The sequence below is a fragment of the Zalophus californianus genome, chromosome 10 (genome assembly GCF_009762305.2).
Source record: "Zalophus californianus isolate mZalCal1 chromosome 10, mZalCal1.pri.v2, whole genome shotgun sequence".
In the NCBI taxonomy this organism is placed as follows: Eukaryota; Metazoa; Chordata; class Mammalia; order Carnivora; family Otariidae; genus Zalophus; species Zalophus californianus.
Window position 1 is genome coordinate 53,487,873 of NC_045604.1, and position 15,773 is coordinate 53,503,645.

The window sequence follows — 15,773 nt, forward strand, 5'->3', positions numbered from 1 at the left end:
GGGAGGGTGCTAAATGGTTGGCATTCAGAAGTGGGAAAATTCACGGCATGGAGCTCCTTAGGCTTAAGGAAGGCACGTAGCAATGTTAAGAGAAGTGACTCACATACTGTGATTTCAGTTTTCATCATAGTGCTGCTGTGGGTGGGGGGGGGGGGGTGTGGGTGCTTGCTAACCGTATTTACTCAGTTTTCCCCTGAACAGGGATTTACAGTAAGATTACTGGTAAAATTTCTAGCAACTCTAGAGAATGCTATAGAGCTACTGTAATTTCATATCTAAACTAATTTGACTCCAAACTTTGGTTTTAAAAGTGCTATGTCTTAACTCCTTTTGCAGGGAAGGGAGAAAGAGAGGAGGGAAAGGAGGGTAATTTAACTTTAATACACTATTATTAATGCCATGGAGAGAGGGTAGACAACCCAGATTTACCACAACTATGGAGAATACACAAATAGACTATTGATCTCTAGAAAAAGCATAATTGGGGCTCCTGGGTGGCTGTCGTTAAGTGTCTGCCTTCGACTCGGGTCATGACCCCGGGGTCCTGGGATCGAGCCCCGCATCAGGCTCCCTGCTCCGCGGGAAGCCTGCTTCTCCCTCTTCCACCCCCCGCTTGTGTTCCCTCTCTCGCTGTGTCTCTCTCTGTCAAATAAATAAATAAAATCTTAAAAAAAAAAAAGCATAATTGTGGAACTGTCTGTTGTAAATTAAGCAAATATAATAAAATAAGATAAATACCTATTAGGATTTGCAGTGCCAGCGACTGCACACTGGAAGGCTTCTTGCACCCTGCATGCTTCTTTGCTTTAGCCTCTGCAGCATTTTAAATTCTTTTGAATTAGCTGACAACGTTCGAAAAACAGGATTTTTTACAAAAATATCTGGATTTCTGTCTCCTGGAAAGTCAGATCTAGCCACACTGGGCCCACGTTGCATGTGGGTGTACAGTGGCTGGAGAGTAGCCTTCTACGAGTGCATATGTTCCCTGTTACTCAGAAGGTCCCTCACCACATGCTGACATTAGTGTCTATTGTCACTTTAATGGCCCTCTTGCACTGTTACAGTTTTTAGAATAGAATTAGGAGGAAAATGACTCCTATCCTAATGTATCCCTATCTGTCAAAATTGTGAAAATGAAAGGTTGACCAAGGGCCATATGCTCCAAGGAGGAAAACGATAAGAGTGTATTTCTTTGGCAAAGGAAAGAAGAGTCCCATATACTTAATGTGCAAAATTGAAAGAATACCGTCTGTCCTGCGTGGCCTGTGTAGGGAGTTAGTTTAACCTCTACTACACTGAAGGTAGGTGCTCCATGGGCTGAGTCCCTCCCGGAGGGCAGCAGTTAGAGCTCTTTTCCCAAGGGCTAGCAGGAAGCCCCATGGGAAGGAGGAAGGGAGGAGGGCCAAGGAAGGCGTTCCAGGGAGAGACCAGAATGTGAAAAAGGGAGATTGGCTAAGGGAGGAATTAACTCTGCAGACAGGGGAGAGGCTGTGGTATCAGGGGAGGAAGATGTTTTCCAGCAACTGGCAGGGTTGGGGAGAGTCTTGAAGTTCTGAGAAATAACCCCTGGACGGCAGGAAGGAAGGGATTGCTGGGATTTTCAGAGGGCTATGACTCCTGTCTGACTGGTAGGCCCTTCTTCCTTTACCACTTTGGACAGACGGAAGGAAAAGGTGGAAGGATTGGCAATGGCCATTTGGAAGAGCAACGGTGCCTTACTGTCTCCCTCTCATTGTCTCAACTAGGTTGTGAACTCCTAAAGGCTTGACCGTATTTTACTGATAAATATTTGTGACCCACTAGACATGCTGGGCATGGGGCTAGATTACATGACTCGCTGGAGAAGCAGTTAGCTACCTCCCACCACCACAACAAGGAAGTTTGTCAGCCTCCAGCTGGGAATAAAAGAGCCGCATATCCCTAGTGATAACTGTAGCTAGGGAAAAATCCTTATGTGCTGGGGTTGGGGGGAGATACATAAAACTTGAAATTAATGTTAGGGAGGTGGAATTAGGTTTTTAAAAGCAATTCTTATAAGCTTTCTCGTTAAGTCTGATGGTCTTTTCAGAAATAAAAATAGAAAGAAGGCTGGTGCACAGGAAACTGTGTGCAGATCAGGACAGTGCTGCCCACCTGCTGTATGAGCAGGGTTGCTAATCTCTCCACTGCCCTTCTCTATCTTGGGTAATGCAGGTCACTCCTCCCTGTAGTATCTACTACAGGACATCTGCAATCTGGAAAGAAACCAATGTGGGAGTGAAAATGAAAAGACAACAGCTGTTAAAAAGCTGGAATGATGAATAATAACTCAGCAGGGCTCTGGAGTCATAAATTCTGACACTTATTTTCCCAAATAAAGCACCCTGAAAGTTTACTTTTTACCCTGAAAGAGACTGCTTACGAAGTTTCACAAATAATAATTTTTTGGGGATGGGGTAAAATTTGTTCATAAGTGGTTAAAGGATTAGATTTAGAGACATCCCATAATAATTGGGTAACTAAAGACCCCAAGCCAACTTAGAATTGTTTGAAGGGTGGTGAGGTAAGTTAACCAGTTCTCTTAACTGCTTTTAGTTAAGCATAAGAGGCCCTATGTGCTAGGGGGAAGCATTTATTATGGTTACAGGGTGGGCAGTGAATATAAATTTGTGAAGCTCCATATTTGTATATAACAGAAACTGTCATAGAGAGAAAGAGGGGAAAAGAGAAGAGGGAGAGAAAAGAGAGAAAGCAGAGAGCAGAGAGGTCACAAGAGCGGGCAGGCAGAAGAAAGAAGGAAAACAGGGAGAAAGGGGAGTTTGGAGAGGGACCCATTTGAATGCCTGCCTGCCTTTCCTGGGCTCCCGCCAAAGGAAAGCTGACCACATGGCCCCGCCACTCTGGCCCTCGGTGATTGCTCAGGGCTGGGTGTTGGCCCAAAGGCAGTCGGCCTCCAAACTGGCTAACAGCCCCTGAGGGAGCCTGGCACGAAGTGTTTTATTATGGGACCCTCTCTTGGTGACGGGAATGCAAGACAGCAGAGTGGGTCAGCAGTTCGCAGCAGGGGTGGAAGACGAAAGATGGTTGGGCGAGGTAGGGAGCAGAAGCCGTGAGCCGGCTGTGAGAAGAGTGGAGAGTAGCAGGAACTCAAAGCGGAGCAGGAGGTGAAGGGAGCAAGGTAAGCACCGAGTCACTAAACTACCCTGGGGACTAGTGGCCAGCTAGCTTCTGAACTCAAACTCTTTGAGGCCTACTGCCAGGAGGGAGCTAAAGGTCAGTGGTGGGAAAAGCCCTCCCCAGGAACAGGGACTCAAGTTCTGCATTTCCTGAGAATTTAAAGACAGAGACAAAAACAACAACAACAACAACAATAATGATGATATCAGTCTGCATGTTATCACCAAAATCTGGCACTTCTAAGCTATGTTAATAATAAAACACTCCTCCCAGAAAAATCTTGATGTTGGTCTAACTTGTCAAGATTGCTACAGTTCTTGTGGAGTTTTTAATAATGTATACATAAGCTCCAGCTTAGCACATTTTAATTACTTCTCTAGGAAAAAAAAGTATTCTGCATACAAGTTAACTTGAAGAATTCTCCATTATAGAGTCAGCTTTCTGAATATGTGGACCTCATTCATCTCAAGAGTGAACCGATTGTGGGTCAAGCTGTCTTCCAGCACAGTTTCTGTCTATAATTCCTGCATTTAATAATTGCTGCCTTTAAATAGTAGACTTGAAGTAAATGACAATAGCTCAGTGGTTATAAAGTTCAAGTAAGAGAACTGAAGTTATTTTCCTGTGAGTGACTTCTTGAAATTTTTGTTTAAAATTTAAAACATATGCTTCAGCTCAGGTCATGATCCCAGGGTCCTGGGATGGAGCCCTACATCGGGCTCCCTGCTCAGTGGAGAGTCTGCTCCTCCCTTTATCCCTCCCCCTGCTTGTGTGTCTCTCTCTGTCAAATAAATAAATAAAATAAAATAAGTAAAATAAAATTTAAAACACATGTACACTGAAAACTATAAAACATTACTTGGAGAAGTTAAAGAAGACACAAATTAATGGAAAAATATCCCATATTCATGGATTGGAAGACTTAATGTTATTAAGATGTTAACACTAACCCAAAGCAACTTACAGATTCAATGTAATTCCTATCAAAATCCCAAAATTATTTCTTGCAGAAAGAGGAAAATCCATCCTAAGATTCATATGGAATACCAAGGAACTCTGAATAGCCTCAAAATTGTCTTGAAAAAGAACAAAGTTGGAGGTCTTATACTTTTCTGATTTTAAAACGTATTACAAAGTTACAGTTATCAAAACAGTGTGGTATTTGCATAAACACAGACATATAGACCAATGAAACCGAAAAGACAGCCCAGAAATAAACCCTTAGGTACATGGTTGAATAATCTTTGACAAGGGTCCCAAGACCACTCAATGAAGAAAGACATCCAGACATCCACATGCAAAAGAATGAAGTTGGCCCCATACTTATACCATATACAAAAAAAGGGGGGGGTGCTTTTTGAAAAAACAAACTGCTATGAAAACTTCCTTGCCCCAAATTTAGTCCACAGCCTCCATAAGATTACCAGTGGAGGGCAAATACAAATCCTAAAAGTCTTCTGCACAAATACTAGTAAAAAAGCTTTAGCCATCCAAGTAGGTATCCTTAACTTGTTCCATCCATCAGAAACACAATTGGGTTCAACTGTTCTTTTATAGACTAGTGAATTTTGTGTTATCATACCTGTCTCATGGCTAAAATTTTCGAATCAGAGCTATAAGATTTCTGTTTGTGTCTATATGTTTATGCATGTCTACATATGTATGTGATATTTTTCGACCTCTGGATGCTATTGCCAGAAGTTGTAAAAGGGCTCAATTTAACTGGCTTAAAAAATAAGCACTTACATAAATTAAGACTACTCAAATGAGTTTATGTTGTCTCTATTAGATAGTTAAGATTATAAAATTTTGAAATCATCCTAAGAACAAAACATAGAATAAAAATACACATACAATTAAAATAAATTGCTTATGTAAGTCAAGCACAGAAGGAGAGAGAGAAACCACGTAGATGCTTTAACAGATGCTTTGCTTCTATGATATTCGATGTTACAAAAATTGTCAGCAAGAAAAATAACTAAAGATGATGGCTAACTTTGTCAGTTTCATGATTAGTCTAAACATAATTATTTAGAAGTGGGAATTAAATACATGTAAATGGAGGGGCACCTGGGTGGCTCAGTCGGTTAAGTGACTGCCTTTGGCTCGGGTCATGATCCTGGAGTCCCAGGATCGAGTCCCACATTGGGCTCCCTGCTCAGCAGGGAGTCTGCTTCTCCCTCTGACCCTTTCCCCTCTCATGTGCTCTCTCTCTCTCATTCTCGCTCTCTCAGGTAAATAAATAAAATCTTTAAAAAAAAAATACATGTAAATGGAATAGGTTTATAAATGAACTTTTCAACAATGATTATGTTTTATAAAATATGGCTGCTTAAAAATAGTTTCTAAAATCTTTTTGGTAACTTGAATCCTTAAAATTATACTAAGTTAAAATAAATTAATATACTAGATATTTATTGAATATTTAGATAATAAGATAAAATGCTGAAACATTAAATGCTAAATATAAATTTATCTACTTTGGCTTTTTCTTACAGGGAGACAAAAGATATTTGGGTCTGCTCGTAGTGTGGATCTTCTTGCCACACTGAAAAAACTATCTGTAGAGAAAAGCATATGCTTCTAGAAATTCTGAAATGATATGTTTATACATTTGCCAGTCTACTAGGGAATGGTGGTATGTAACAAACACTTCACAACCAGCAGCTTCCTAGTTTTCACTAAAATTAGAATTTCTAAGAGTTAAAAATTCTAATCAATATATGTACCTAAAAATGCTAGAAATAATAAGGAAAAAAATTCTGTAGGCAAAATATACAAATAAGGCAGGATATGTTTTTGGTAAAAAAAAATGATATGAGGTATGATGTGTCTTTGTTAAGGAAAACGGAAAGTAATCTTGTCCTAGGTTAGAAGTTATTTAAAGTTTGTTTCCAAATTAAAAAAAAAAGAGGAGGATAAAGGATAAAAACTAAATAGATACAGAAAGTTGGGAAGAAGACAAAGAAGGAGAGAGAGAAAATCTTGTGTTGTCAAGCTGGCTAAAAGTAAATGAATTTATTATAAGGGTTTAAAAAATAAGCTTTAATATCAATAACAACTATGCAAGGAAGCCAGAATGTCATTCCCATATATGCCTCTTTGACATAAAATTTACTTTGAGCTGAAGGCAACTCAGCAAAGCCAGGAAAAGCTCCTCTTTTTCATAAAAGGCAGGACATAAATTCTCCTTTTGTTGGAGACAGACTCTTAACAGTTTAGAGATGGCGCTAGAGAAATCCGCAAACAAACCTTACTGCCTTTGTTTCCTCCTGCGTATTTACCTTCCCACAGGTTTTATTAGAAACGCAGATTACCAAGCTCCATGCCAGACCTGTTGAATCAGGAACTCTGGGGATGGGACCCTGGGCAATATGTGTTTTAACAAGTCTTCCAGCGGATTCTCATGCTCCGGACTAAAATAGTACGGTGTCATTTATTGGGATTGGTTCAAGAATTCGATCCAGTACTTGCTAATGAGACATAACGTCCACTAGGAGAACTTCTGGGAAAACTGTTTTTGTTCCTGAGTGAAAATCAAAAGGAGTGAGTTTTTCCTCTTCCTTTGGAAATTGTGCCTGGATGCTTAGAAATATTGCAGTTATGTTGCTGCAAAACCAGGAATGACATAATACCAAGAGCAGCAGAGCAGAATGATGGAAAAGATCTGGATCCTTGGGGCGCCTGAGTGGCTCAGTTGGTTAAGCGTCTGCCTTCAGCTCTGGTCGTGATCCCCGGGTCCTGGGATCTAGCCCCGCATTGGGCTCCCTGCTCGGCAGGAAGCCTGCTTCTCCCTCTCCCACTCCCCCTGCTTGTGTTCCCTCTCTTGCTGTGTCTTTCTCTGTCAAATAAATAAATAAAATCTTAAAAAAAAAAAAAAGATCCGGATTCTTAATACCGTCATTGAACCTACAACCTGCCCTGAAACTTACTCTACCTCTAGACATACTTCTGAGTCAAGAAATATCCTTATTTTTAAAGAGAATTTGAGTCAGGATTTCTGTTAGTTGCCATCAAACATATCTCATAGTCTGATACATTAGACTTGCTAATATTTTACTTTGGATTTAAAAAAAATTTATTTTAGAGAGAGAGAGCGTGCACATGAGTTGGGGGGCAGGGGGCAGAGGGAGAGAGAGAGAATCTTAAGCAGGCTCCACGCCCAGCCCTACACAGGACTTGATTTCATGACCCTGAGATCATGACCTGGGCCAAAATCAAGAGTCAGATGCTTAACCAACTGAGCCACCCAGGTGCCCCTTTATTTTAGATTTTTAAATGTATATTCATTAGTAAAAATGAACCAAGATATATTTTATTTTTGCTGGCATTTTTAGCTTTTAGTATCAGGATTAAATTTCTTAAAGTAAATTGGGAAGCTTGTCATAATTTTTATTATCTGAATAATTTAAATAACTCAGGAATTAAGTGTTCTTTAAGATATGTTAGACTTTCTGATAAAGTCATCTGAAACTAGTGCTTTTTTTAAGTTAGATCTTTTGCTACATTTTCAAGTTCTTTGATTATCTGGCTAATTTTTCTCTCTGTGAGCCAATATTAGTAATTTATATTAAAAAAAATCAATTTCAGGGCACCTAGCTGGCTCAGTGGGTGGAGATGTGACTCTTGATCTCTGGGTTATGAGTTCAAGCCCCACGTTGAGTGCAGAGCTTACTTAAAAAAAATCTATTTCATGTAGATTTTGTAATTTACTGGTATATATAAGAAATCTGAGAATCAAAAAACTCTGTTTTTGGTTATACTCCCTTTCTCATTATATATATTTGTGTTTTCTTGTGCTTTTTTTACTTGATCAGACTTACTAATGATTTTTGTGTTGTAGCAGAGTCTAAAACAACCCGATTTTTTATCAGGTTTATGCAGTTCTATTTTGCTTCTAGTTCATTAATTTCTTTTATTTTTATTGCTTTCTCCTATTTTCTGTTGGTTTGATTTTTTTTAAGTTTCTTTCTTTTTTTTAAAAGATTTTATTTATTTATTTGACAGAGAGGTAGAGAGAGAGCACAAGTAGGCAGAGTGGCAGGCAGAAGGAGAGGGAGAAGCAGGCTCTCCGCTGAGCAGGGAGCTGGACGTGGGGCTCGATTCCAGGACCCCAGGATCATTACTGAGCCAAAGGCAGTCGCTTAACCGATTGAGCAACCCAGGCACCCCTTTTTTAAGTTTCTTAAATTGGATGCTTAGGTCATTTATTTTCAGTCATTTATATATATCAGTAAGATTACTAAAAGCTCTGAATTTTCTTTTCAGTTAAGGTTTTCATGGTATCCCATAAGATTTGAAATGTAGTGGGTTTTACTAATTTCTAAACATTCTGTATTTTAGTATTGATTTCTGCTTTAACCCAAGAGTTATTTAGAAAACTGTTTTATAATGTTCATGTGATTAGATTGGGTTTGCTATTTTTTTCTTATTAATTTCTTATTTTATTGCAATTTGATCTGTACCTTCAGAGGCATATAGAGATTTTATTTGCAACCTAGACCTTGACAAATGTTTATTAAGCCTTCAATGACTATTTAAAATGAATGGATTGTGTCTCCTTTTAAAAAAATAGGACAGGGGTACCTGGGTGGCTATTGGTTGAATGTCCAACTCTTGATTTTTGGCTCAGGTCATGATCTAAGGGTTGTGAGATTGAGCCCCGTGTCAGGCTCCATGCTCAGCGGAGAGTCTGCTGGAGATTCTCTCTCTCCCTCCGCCCCCTCTCTTTCAAATAAAAAAAAAAAATAAATCTTAAAAAAAAATTAAAAATAAGGGATAAGACAAATATCTGCCTATGTACACCTATCTTTCTCTCTGTCTGCCTACCTGTAATTGTATCCCTCCTCCCATCTACTTAAACTTATTCAGGTCTTCCCTCTTCTGCTTACTCTTTCTCTTCCTATATCATCAACCTCTGCTTCTCTTCTGCTCGTTCTGTTAGCATACAAACATGCTGTAGTACAGTTCTCTCCAACAGGAATATAATGTGAGCCACACATGTAATTTAAAATTTTATGGCAGCCATGTTAAAAAAGTAAAAAGAAAGGTAAAATGAATTGTAATGTATTTTATTTAACCGAATATCTGCAAAACTCATCATTTTAATATGCAATTAATATAAAAATTATTAATGAGATTATTTAATATTTTTTGTACCAAGTCTTTATGTAATTTATACTTACAGCACATCTCACTTTGCACAGTCACATTTCAAGTGCTCAGTAGCTACCTGTGACTAGAGGTTGCCATATTGGACAGCTCTGTTGTCCCAACATTTCCTCTTGCTTCCACTCATTTCTCTGTTCCTCACTTTTTCTCTTCCTCTATCCACTAAAACTCATCTTGTTAAAGCCAACAGAAGTTTTTCTTCACTTTCAACATATTAGACAAAGTTGATCCCTTTTTAGGGAGGCATTTCTTTCTCTGCTTCCATAACACCAAACTCTCCTGATTTTTTCCTCCTCTCCCTGGCTTCTCTGTTTCCTTTGCTGACTCTCATCTCTTCTCTGATTTCTACATGCTGGAGCTTCTCAGGGCACATTCCTTGACTGTTTCATCTATCTCTAGTTCCTTTGGAGGTGATATCATCGAGTCCTGTGGCCTTAAGTAGCATCTATATGCCAATAATGCTCATTTTTATCTTCGGCCAAACTCAAGATTTGTATTGCCACCTATCTGTGCATTTAACGCCTTGACCTGTGTGCATCATATGACATATGCCCAAAATATAATTCTTAATTCCCTATCTTCCCCACAAAAACTCATTTGATACAAGACTGGACATCCCCAGTTTTCCCCTTCTCTCTAGAAGAAAGTCATCCTGACTCCTTTTACTTACCTCCCAGGAGTAAGTCCAAGTCCAGTGATTCTGCCTCCATGTATATCTTATAATTGTTCACGTCCCTCCATCTTTACTCCCAGCCCTTGTATTCATGTGTTTCAGTTATTAGTTTATTTTCCCTTAGATCCAAATCCACCTTTGTCTTTGTCCTACTTTACAATCCTGGAGCTGTACTGTGCAAACTGTAGTTTTTCTCTGCCAGTGGGGTTGATGTTAGGCTTGACTGGGGGTGGAGGGTGTACTAGAGGGATTCTCTTAATACTGGCCCCAGTAGTATTCTTTGTGGCGATGGATTGCTCCCATGGCTCCAGTGAGTAAATGTCCTCTAGAAGATTTCTTCTTCATCCCAGTGGTGGGTGGCATGTTTCTTTAGCAGCTAAGGCATCCTGGAGAGGCCTGAATCTTTGTCTGGTACATCCGTTCTCTATATTTTGAAGTTTCCTTCTTGTTTACCATTCCTTCAGCCCTAAGTGTGATAGCCATGGTCTGTGGTCACCACCTCTATGACAACATGAATTTCTTTTTTACCTTTTTCACTAACTAGCCACCTTTTAACGGAGTGAATAGTTCTTTATATTAGGCTTTCCCTGTTTGAATTACTGGTGGTTTCTGTCTCTTGACTGGACCCTGACTGAAATGGAAATTGGTACCAGGAATATCCTAGGAGAAAACCTCCGTGATTGTCTTTTGGGATTGGTTTGGTCTGAGCCCCTTGCCAATGGGAAATACAATGCTGGTACTACATGACACTCAATGGCATAACAATCAAATGATCACACATGTTTGACTGTAATGAAATGTCAGCTGAAGCATGTGCTTTGGGGACCCCAGCGACTGCTGCACATGGCAGTAGCAACCCCTGCAAAGACCACACTGCAGGATGGTAGTATAGTGGAATGGTCATAGAAAAGTGAAAATTTCAGATCCCTAAACTCTTGGTTCAATTTTTGGTCTGAGATTCAGAGAACTTCCATGGCAGCTCTAAAAGGATTTTTTATTTCTTATACTCACAGGGCTGATAATGTTGAAAATCAAACGCAAAACTTCATTTTGTTGAATTCACAGCCTTGCCAAGTTTCCAGTGTGGAAGGAACCAGAAAGGATCAGAAGAGAATCGGATACTCAAACTTGAAATAGGGAGTTCTGGTTAGACTCAAATGAAACTGAGAATCTTGAGTCACTCAGAGTCTCCCTTGCTTGACGTTCTGTATCTGAGGAGTCTGCCCTCCCCCAAAACCCTGTAATTCCCTTACCTGGAACTGACACATCACCAAGGAGAGGATGCCCATGCTCCTTAAAATCTATACCAAATACCCCTTATTGCCATGAAACCCATAATTAGGGTTAAATTTCATAGTGTTCTAGTGGCCTGGAAGTGGCAGTGGGTCTCTAAACTGGTGCTGAGCCCAGGTTCCCAGATTTGTCCCTTCTTCCAGAGAGGGACATACTCTCGTCAGAGTATGGAAGGGCCCAGATAACCTCAATAAACACTAGATTCCAGATTCTCAACCAGCGTTTTTCAACACCATGGTTTCAAAAACTAAATTTGAGAAGTAATTTTAGCCTCTTAAATAGAAGACTTCTCCTTATAGAAACATGATCTATGGCGACTATTGTTCAATTCCAGACCTGTCGTCATTGTCCCTGTCCTTAGCTTCCAGACTGTGTGATACTTAGGGGGCATATACATCTCGGGTGGGAGAAATGGGGTGTTTGGCAGAGGCAGTGCTCTCTTCCTCTGATACTTGTTCTCTAGAGCTTTCTGAGCACTGATTCATCTTTAGCAAGTGGCTGGGATTTAGTCATTGAAAGAGAAGATCCCTACATTCCACGGAGAAGGAATGTGGGCTTGTCGTAGTCCTTAAATACTGAGCTCAAGTGTCTCTAAACTAAATTCTTTCATCGTACAGACAGCTAGGCAATTAAGGCTATATCAACAAAGTATTTACATGTATTAGTCAGTCAGTGACACTCTTCCGGGACTCCTCATGGACAGAGAGGTTTATTATTTTGTGTACCCACTTACATATGTAGTCAGTTCTTGTCGATAAGCATTCAGCCTTCATCTTATGTTAGTTGAGAGCACAATTCCAGGGCAAGCCAAACCATGGGTTCAGGTCTCATTGGGAACCCGTTAGCTGTGCTCTGTTCCATGGTCCTGTCTCTAGGATCAATACCCTGATCATAAAGAGAGCGGGGTGGGATATAGGGCTCATTCATCTGTAATAGAGGATAAACAAACAATTGAGAGTACCCACTTCTGACTAGAGGAGCTGGAATATTATTGGTGTTGCCTTTTTATATAAAGGCAGATTTACTTACCATTTAAAGAGACTGAATATTTTAAACTAGTTACAAAGTTAAGTTATTCATATATGTTGCTTCCCTCCCCTTTTCCTTCCTCATTCTCTTGTTCATCCATTCAAGAATTTGCCTCTCTATGTGCAAGCCATTGTGCAAGGTGCCAGGATAAGACCTCAGTGAGCTTATAGGATAACACTTTTTCCTTACCTCTTCTCAGTTTTTTTCATCCCTTTTCCTCTAAACATTTCTTCTCTCCCATCCGTTTTTTTCTTTTACATTATTATTCAAGCATATAATAAAAATAAATTGCTGCCTATTAAGATATAGCTAATTCAGGGCACCTGAGTGGCTCAGTTGGTTAAGTCTGCCTTCGGCTCAGGTCATGGTCCCAGGGTCCTGGGATCCAGCCCCACATCAGGCTCCCTGCTCAGTGGGGAGCCTGCTTCTCCCTCTCCTCCCCACTCGTGCTCTGTCTCTTGCTATCTCTGTCACTATCTCTGTCTCTCTCAAATAAAAAAAAAGATATAGCTAATTCAATTCAAATTCAAATCCAGGAGATTTGCATAGTTCTTTAGCCATGGCGGGCCACACTCCATTTTATCATGGTCACTAACAACACCTGCTTGTGGGATGACTGGAGGCATGGGGTTGGCACAAGCAATGCTAGCTGCCCTACTGAGATCAGTTCCCTGAGGCTGGACTCAAAACTCTAACCATCTGTGCCTTCAGATTTCATCTCCCTTGTCCTCCTCCAGCCCGAGTACAACCCCTACCTCCCCCAGAAACACTTTGAGTTTTAGGGTATTTTCTCTGCACAGCCACCTTGCCCATGTGGGTTCTGGAAAATTTTGTCGCCTAGAGGAATGTCACCATGAAAGGGAGTTTGGGAATGCCCCAGTAAGCACAATCTGTGAAAACACAAAAGCATGTGTTTACTCTTCGTCCAGAATGGATTCTTGAAGGTTAGGGACCCTGGCTTTGTATTTTCTTGTAGCTGCATAGCAATGATCTGTTTTTCTTGCCCAGTTAGGTGTGTTGTGATTGCTTAAAAAATATTTAATGTTAGCAACGAATAAAAACTAAGAAGTTAGGTTAGGTATTTCAGTGGTCAGGTGGACACATTCGGTTAGAACAAACTTTTCCACCTTCCTTTCCAAACTTGGGTTTGTTTTGTACTTCAATCTTGGGTCCTAAATTGGAGCCAGAAACAGTGGGTCAAAGAAGGAAACAACCACTGAAAATAAACAAAGCTAGAGATGGGAGCTATGCATACCTTAGGCTATTTCATAACATGTACTTAGGCATGATATTTAGCACATACACACTCTGCATAGCAAATAGTAACTTCCTGGAAGAAGGAACAAATTTGGGAACCTGGACTCAGCATCAGAGTTATACGTAGAGACTGCTGCTACTAACAGGCCACTGGAACACACTGAAAGTCTGAAAGTTGACCCTAGTTATGGGTCTAGTGGCAATAAGGGTGATTGGGGTAGGTTTTAAGGAACATGGGCAGCCTCTCTTTTGTGAAGTATCTACTCCAGGTTAGGTAACTGCAGGGGTTTTGTGGGGGTAGGAAAAGACTCCTCATATACAGAAGAGCAAACTATATCTTTTTCTAGAAATTAATTTGCATTTAGATCTATGATCCATTTCAAGTTGATTTTGTATGAGGCGTGAGGAATAGGTCAAGGCCTGTCTTTCTTATGTATGTATTTACATATGTATTCCTTTATTTGTGTCCGAATATCCAAATTATTTGTTAAAAATACCTTAGTCTCTCCATTGAATTGCTTTTGCAGCTTTAGCTAATTGTAAAGAACAATTGCCCATAAATAGAAGGGTTTATTTCTGGACCCTCAATTCTACCTCATTGATCTGTATTTCTATCCTTTGGTACTATCACCGTGTCTTGACTACTGTTAAGTCTTGAAATTAGGTAGTATGAGACCTCCAACTTTGTTCTTTTTCTATTTTTTTTTTGTTTGTTTGTTGTTGTTGGCTATTCTGGTTCCTTTGGCTCTCCACATAAAATTTTGAACCAGCTGTCTATATCAATAAAAAAAATCCTGCAGAATTTTGATTGGGATTGCACTGACTCTATGCATTGGTATAGGGAGAACTGACATCTTAAGAATATTGAATCTTCCAGTCCATGACTATTGTATGTCTCAGCATTTATGTAGATTTTTATTGGTTTTCTTTGGCATGTCGCTTTCCAATATTCCTAACACCCATTTGTTGAAAATCTGTCTTTTTCCATTGGATATTCTTTCCTGCTTTGTCAAGGATTTGTTGACCATAGAGCTGAGGGTCCATTTCTGGACTCTCTATTCTGTTCCACTGATCTATATGTCCGTTTTTGTGCCACTACCATACTGTCTTGATGATTACAGCTTTGTAATAGAGCCTGAAGTCCAGAATTATGATGCCTCCAGCTTTTATTTTCTTTTTCAACATTCCTTTGGCTATTTAGGGTCTTTTCTGGTTCCCTATAAATTTTAGGATTGTTTGTTCCAGCCCTATGAAAAATGCTGGTATTATTTTGATAGGTATTGCATTGAATGTGTAGATTGCTTTGGGTAGTATAGACATTTTAACAATATTTTTTCTTCTAATCCATGAGCATGGAATGTTTTTCCATTTCTTTGTGTCCTCTTCAATTACTTTCATAAGTGTTCTATAGTTTTCAGAGTACAGATCTTTTACCTCTTTGGTTGGGTTTATTCCTAAGTGTCTTATGGTTTCTGGGGCAATTGTAAATGGGATCAATTTCTTGATTTCTTTTTCTGCTGCTTCTGTATAGAAATGCAACAGACTTCTGTGCATTGATTTTATATCCTGCGATTTTGCTGAATTCCTGTGTCAGTTCTAGCAATTTTTTTTGCTGGAATCTTTTGGGTTTTCTACATAGAGTATCGTGTTGTCTGTTAAGAGTGAAAGTTTGACTTCTTCCCTGCCAATTTGGATGCTTTTTATTTCTTTTTGTTGTCCGATTGCTGAGGCTAGGGCTTCCAATACTATGTTGAACAACAGTGCTGAGAGCAGACATCCCTGCCGTGTTCCTGACCTTAGGGGAAAAGCTCTCAGTTTTTCGCCATTGAGAATGGTATTTGCTGTGGTCTTTTGTATATGGCCTTTATGATTTGAGGTATGTTCCATCTATCCCTACTTTCTTGAGGGTTTTTATCAAGAAAGGATGCTGTGTTTTGTCAAATGCTTTTTCTGCGTCTATTGAGAGGATCATATGATTCTTATCCTTTCTTTTATTAATGTGGTGTATCACGTTGATTGATTTGCTGATACTGAACTACCCTTGCAGCCCAGGAATAAATCTCACTTTGTCATGGTGAATAATCCTTTTAATGTACTGTTGATTTTGATTAGCTAGTATCTTGTTGAAAATTTTTACATCCATGTTCATCAGGAGTATTGGTCTGTAATTCTCCTTTTTGATGGGGGTCTTTGT

The 15,773-nt window shown here is 39.6% G+C and overlaps 1 long non-coding RNA gene across 1 annotated transcript in view; it reads left to right on the top strand.

Moving 5' to 3' along the window:
• LOC113932618 overlaps positions 1-15,773 on the top strand; it is a 42,118-nt gene that overhangs the window by 1,306 nt on the left and 25,039 nt on the right. The gene's annotated exons all lie outside the window — the stretch shown is intronic.